This window comes from Nothoprocta perdicaria, unplaced genomic scaffold, assembly GCF_003342845.1.
Source record: "Nothoprocta perdicaria isolate Ctin4 unplaced genomic scaffold, notPer1 scaffold_12, whole genome shotgun sequence".
NCBI lineage: Eukaryota > Metazoa > Chordata > Aves > Tinamiformes > Tinamidae > Nothoprocta > Nothoprocta perdicaria.
Genome location: NW_020454316.1, coordinates 3,140,444 through 3,146,582, shown reverse-complemented (window position 1 = coordinate 3,146,582; position 6,139 = coordinate 3,140,444). Strand labels below are relative to the sequence as shown.

The window sequence follows — 6,139 nt, the reverse complement described above, 5'->3', positions numbered from 1 at the left end:
GCCCCGGCGAGCGCCGCGTTTCGGGGCGCCCCGTGTGCAGCGAGCGGCGCGGGGCTCCAAGGGCGTTTGGAGCCGCCTCCTTATGCAACGGCCGCCCGCGCCGCCAAGCGCGAGCCCAGCCCCGGAGCTTCCCCCAGTGCCCCGTTTTATCTGCTAGGCGGCGGCTTCCAAGGCCGAGCCCGGCATGCCGGGAAGTGCAGTCCCCGCCGCGGCTGCTGCGTTTCAGCAAAGGCACCGGTGCCCCCGGGCAGAGAGGAGCCTCCGCCGCCGCCGAAGAACTCCGCGTGCGCCCGGGCAGCGCTGCAGGAGGGACCGCACCCCCTGTGCTACTCCCACCCTCTCTAAGGGCGATGGGAGAGATGGGGGTCGGCGCAAACAAAGCCCCTCCGTCCCATCCCCCACCCCCCCGGCACACAATAGCGGCCCCCTCCCCCCTCCGCCCCCGAGCAAGCCTCTTAGACGGCGGGCGAGCCCCGCAGCGCCGGCTCCGCACAACAAAGGGCGCCCGAGCGCCCGTCACGATGGGACAGTGCCGCTCCCCTCGACAGAGAAGAGGCCACCCCCTTATCAACTCTAACCGCTCCAACCCACACTGCAAACGCAATTAGAAAATACAAACTACAACTAAAACGAGAACAAACGATAGCGCGACAAGGCGAGACGCCCGCGGACCCCCCCGTCCCCACAGCCCCTCTCACCTTTGTGGAGTTGCGCGGTCAGAGCCGGGGCGGTGGCGGCAGAAGCGGGGCGCACACACAAGCGCGAGACGGGGACAGCTCGCAGCGACTCCCGCCCGCCCCGCGTTCCGCCTTTTATAGGGCCGGGGGCCGCCGCCGCCTCGCCATAAAAGGAAACTTTCGGAGCGCGCCCTCCTCATTGGCTGCCGGCCGCGCCTCCCCGCCTCGCGCCGCCGCCCCGCGCGCGGCAGCGCCCCCCTCCCCCCCCCCGGCCTGTTAGGGGAAAAAAAAAAAAAAACACGCCGCGGAGGGGGAGGGGCCGGGGGTGCTGGGGCCGGGGGGGCCCCGCACAAAGAAGCGGCCTCGGGGGCCGCAGCCGGGCGGGCCGCGGTGTCCCCGGGCCGGGCAGCGGCCCCTGCTCGGCCCCGGCCCCGTGCGGGGCTGCGGGCGTTGTGCGGGAGGGAGGAGGGGTCGCGCGGGGAGCGAGCGGCGGCGTTAGGCCGAGCTCGTGTCACGGTGTGTGTGTGGGGGCACCTTCCCGACCCCCGCCCCGCCGCGGCCATGGCCGTGCACGTGCCCCCTCGTGGAAACCGTTAAGGGCCGCTGCTTGTCCCCAACATGTCACCTGGCGGCAGGCAGCCGGCCCCGGCGCCTCTGACTCAGGGCGTTGAGTCAAGCGAGAGCTGGGACGCGGCCCCTGCCCCGGGGCCCTGGAGATTTTCCCTTTTCCCCGTGGGGCAAAGGTGCGGGAAGGGCCGTGCGGGGCTGCCCCTCGCCCTCCATCACCTCATTACCTGATACCCGTTCAAAATAAAGGCGAATGACACCCGTGTCCGGCAGTGACAAGAGGGTTCTGCGCCCCCGGAAGGCTGTGCCGACACAGGCTGATTAATTGAGTTAATTAAGCAGCCCTGTAAGTAAAGTAGCAGCGGTAACTTGCAATCTGTTGCCGGTGCCGAGCGCGTGCACGCTTTGGCGCACGGACTTTAAATACCCAGTGCGGGCTAGAGCAGCAACAATAAAGTCACATAAAATGAAATAAAGCGAAAAGCGGGGGTTAACAATTAATAATTAATTAACAGTGGAGGGGATGTTGTCACGGAGGGGCCGCCCGGGGTGCTGAGCGGAGAGGCCGCAGGTGAGGCCGTGCCGGGCGGGAGGGGCCGCTCTTCCGCATGCTCCTTGTCCCCGGAGCGGCCGCGGCTCCGGGACAGACAAAGGAGCCGACATGGGGGTTTTGCAGTTACCTCATGTGAGGCGGGAAGGACGGCGGGAGAGGAGACGCGGGGTACGGATTGGGAATGGCGGCGCCAGGCGGCGCGGCCTGGGTGCTGTGGGGGCTTCCTGGAGTGCTCGGCCACCGTGGAGATGTCCCCACAGAGCCCCCATGGGACCATGTGTCAGAGCGGGGAGCCTGGTGACCCTGCTGGGAGCTGTCCCTATGGTGCTAGGGGCGTAGGTGTCCCTATGGTGTCCCTGTGGAGCCTCTGCCATGGGCCACCCCAGGTCCATACCGCTGTCCCATCACCATGAGCTACCTCAGATCCCTATCCAGGTCCCTCTGGCCTCATGGGAAGCGCTCAGCCCCAGACAATCCCGTCCCGGGAAGCTGGGGTTTTCCATAGGGCTATTCCCAGGCTAACATGCCCGTCCTGCTGCCCATTTCCTCCGCGAGCGGGGCCACATCTCTGCATCTCAACCTCCCTCGCAGGAAAATGGGAATAATCGCTGTTAATTACCTACCTCACGGGGAATTAATTAATGTTTGCGCTCTGCTTTGAAAAGGCTGATTATTAATTAGAAGATTATGCGTCAAATAAGGGGAGCCACAAGGCATAGATCGCTGATGGGTGGCGGGGATAACACAGGGATGCGCTGATGAGGGGCCTGCAGAAACCCCCTAGCAAAACGTCCTACGAAGGCACCGGGGACGGGGATACAGGGTAGGGAAATAATAGCAGGAGGGCAGGATTTGGGAACCCAGCGGTCACTTTGCTCCGTCCTGCACACGCAGGATGACGGCGGCAGATGCTGAGGGCCATAACTGTGAGCAAGGCCCAGGAAGTGGCAGCCCCCGGAGCGAGGCGGTCTCCGGAGCAGCCCTCCTGCGGAGCATCCTGGTGAACAGGTAGCGCGGAGGTTGCTGGGGAGCCACAGATGGGAGATAACCCCCCGAGCAGCGCAGATTACCAGGCAGTTGGGATCTCCTAATGACAAGAGTGAATCAGAACCCATCTGCCGGCATCCGGAGCGCGATATTAGAGGCTGGTTCTGTTGGGGGAACCTTTGGCTCTGATGGGCATTGCGGGATGTGCTCCACACCAGCAGCCCGTGCTCCAGACCCCGCCGTTTCTCTGAGGTCGACACGGGCCAAGATTGGTGTGAGGAGCGTCAGGGCGACTGGAGAGCAAGGACAGCCGCCGATAACCATGTTCAAGGTCTAAGCAGCCTGTAATGGGATAGACGAAGCCGGGAGCCCCCGTCTTACGCTCAGGGCTCTCTTCTAATCTGCTCCTGCGTGAGTCACAAGGACTGAAAGGAAAGAGGAACAGCGAGCAGCAAGGTCTGCAGTTCTCTGCTCTCTGGGGCCTGGGCTGCCTCTGAGTCGCTCTTGGGGCCATCAGGTTGGGACAAAAGCCTCATCAATCCCAGCTTATCACTCAGCCACTAAAAAGCACCACGCAGATGTGGTGCCGCTGTGTGTTAGCGGGGAGAGGGGAGGTGGAAGCAGGACTTTCAGTCAGCACCTTCCAGGGTCTGAGACCTGCACTAAGGCTGTGATTTTGGCTCTTGAAAACATGACAGGGCCTCCGGGTCCCATCTCCATAAAAACAGGTACTAGAAGGGGTAAACAGCCCCCACGGAGCTGATACTGGCCACAAGGCAGGGACAAGGGCGCAGACAACAGCACAGGACCAAGCGGCTCCTCAGTGCCTGGCTCTGCCGGGGCTGCCGTGACGGTCCCACGAGGAGAGCGACGGCCACCAAGCACCTCCCAGCACCAGCCAACCTGAAAGGAGAAGCAGGCGGCAGAAATTTCCCTGTTTTGCTTCGCTTCTCCTTGCCTGTCCTTGGGCTCCGGACAAAACCCCGTGGAGGAGGATTCCTCCTGCCCCTCGCGGGCTGATAGGGCTGCCCGGGCTCTGGCGCCGATAGCGCATGGTCCTGTTTCTGCCTCCATCCCCACGCCTCCCACTCCTTGGGTTTGCTGCAGCTGCCTTTGTAGGACAATGTGTGACTCCCTCCTCTGCTCGCTGCTCCCAGGGCTGCCATGGGGCCTTGTGCTTTTGCAGCACGTGCTGCTCTCCTTGTCTTTGCCTCCCGCCCTGTCCTTTCCCTGGAGCATGAACCCCTCAGCTGTGCAGGGATTGCATATTCCCCTTTCCCCCTGCTTTGGGGGAAAAGGAGGGATAATTAGGCAAAGCTTGAACTCTCGCGTGTCCTCTTCAGAGCCAGGCGCTCTCCTCGTCTGGGGCTTCCTTGCCTTCACCTGGACTTCATTGCTCTCCCTATGGCTGCCATGAGACCGTGATAAGAGGTGGAAACTTCTGAAAGGAGCAAAGCAGGTTTCAATCACCCTCCTGCAACAGTCACAGAGGTCTGGGGTTTTTCTAAGCGCTGCCTTTTCCCTCTCTTCCTGCTCCAAAGAGGAAGAGGGAAAGGCGCAGGCCACATCCCCTGTTTCGCAGCCATCTCTGCGCCTTCCTCTTTTGCAGTTCAGCCCCGGCCGCCTTCCCTTCGAGGGGGATTGGCCTGAGGCGAAATCGAAGCGAGGAGCCGATGGAGGCTCCGCGTTGCCCCTGCTTTGGAGGTGCTTCTCTGCTCCCTCTCCATGTCCAAGCACTGAGCGCCTCCACCTCTCGTGCTCTGGACACGTTCAGTCTAAACCCTCTCCAGTCTAAAGCAACCCATGACATTTCCTTCCCTCATTTCTTTGTACCCCCCGTGCTGCCTCATCTCTTTCAAGCAGCTGCAGTCTCTCCTCCTCCCTGTTAAGTATTACTCGATATTCTCGTGCATCCATCCCCAACGCTGCTGCTCCTGCGTATTGATCCCCTCGGAGCGCTCCCATCCGTCACTGCCCTTCGCAGGAGCGGGGTGAAAGCTGCTCTATCCGCCCCACTGCCCTCTGTGTGTGCGGGACCGCTGCCCCCCGACCCCTGCGTGTGCACGGAGGGGCTAGACCTGCCCCAGGCGTCGTCCTCGCCCCGGGCAAACGGCTATTTTGCATCACACTACAAAAACACACGCAGATTTGGAGGCTGATGGACGAACTGGATTTAGCTGGGGCGGTTGGAGGAGGCAGAGCCCCGCGGCGGAGGGGGATGCGGGCCTGATTTATAACCCATTGTGCTAGTGTGAGCCTCAGATAACAGGCACTGGGGCCGTGAGCAGGGCTCGGTGCTGCTGCCGCTTCCCGGCTCTGCCCGCTCCATGCTCAGCTTTCCCAGCTCCTTCCCTTGTGCACCTGGAGCCCATTGCTGCGCCTTGATTCCCGCATCCCGACCTCGGGAGCCTGGGGTCTCCCGTTCCTGCCAGCCCACGCAGGCATCGTGCTGCGAGTGGGAGCTGGAGGGAACGTCGGCATCCTGGCCGCGCATCCCTAGGTGCCGGCTCCGCGCTCCATCCGATGGCGGCGGAATGAGGCCCTCCCTTCCCCCAGGTGACCTTGACGGCGAGCGATGGTTCAGTCCCTTCCAGCCAAGGTCACTCACCGCCGCGATGACGCCGGCGCAAGGAGACCGTCGTAGCGGGGCCGTCTTGCTCCGCACCGCAGCCCTGTCCCCCTGCCCAAGCGCCATCCGGCTTCCCTGTGGTCCAAGCATCGCCTTTGGGGGGATTTCCTGCAACTAAGCCCTGAAAAAATAAGGAGAAAAGAGAAAATCAGACACTCCCTGGGCTTCCTTGGCAAGTGTCAGCCCTCGGGCACCGCTCGTTGTCCCGCTGACGCAGCCTGTGACACCGAAACTGGGGACTCCCAACCAGCACGGAGCAACACATGGTCCCTAAGGGCCTTTCCCACAAAGGATCTTCCTCGGGGATTTGTTACCTGGCCCAGCAAAAGGCTCGCGCACATGTTATGCGGCATTAGGTCATCCCATATGGCGTACTCGCCACCACTTTTCTAATTACTTTGAAAATTGATTTTTCTCTGTTGTTAGCAATAAAGGCAGGCAGCAGCTGGATGGAGTTTTCTGCTCCCTGCCGCTCTACCTCGGAAATGAAACAGATACCGGAATATCCGAGCGCGCCATGAAAGTCGCTTTGATCTCATCTCGGCTTCACTGACAGCAACGAGACTGGTGGCACTTTCTATCCAGGGGTCTCTAGACCTTTTGCAGAGAACACTGTTTTCTGAGGGCAAACCTGAAGAGCAGGGAAGGTGGAAACGTTTCCCCTCAGTCTGTGGGACTGTTTAGCTCGTTGCAGGTCATACGGGATGCATGGGAGCCCTCACTTTG

General features: G+C 61.9%; 1 protein-coding gene across 1 annotated transcript in view; it reads right to left on the bottom strand.

Annotated features, from left to right (window-relative positions):
• ACTB (actin beta) overlaps positions 1 to 773 on the bottom strand; it is a 4,332-nt gene extending 3,559 nt beyond the window's left edge. The window contains exon 1 of the mRNA XM_026054103.1: positions 699 to 773. The gene's annotated coding sequence lies outside the window, so the exon portion shown is untranslated. The remainder of the gene's footprint in view (positions 1 to 698) is intronic.
• Between the last annotated feature and the right edge of the window lie 5,366 nt (positions 774 to 6,139).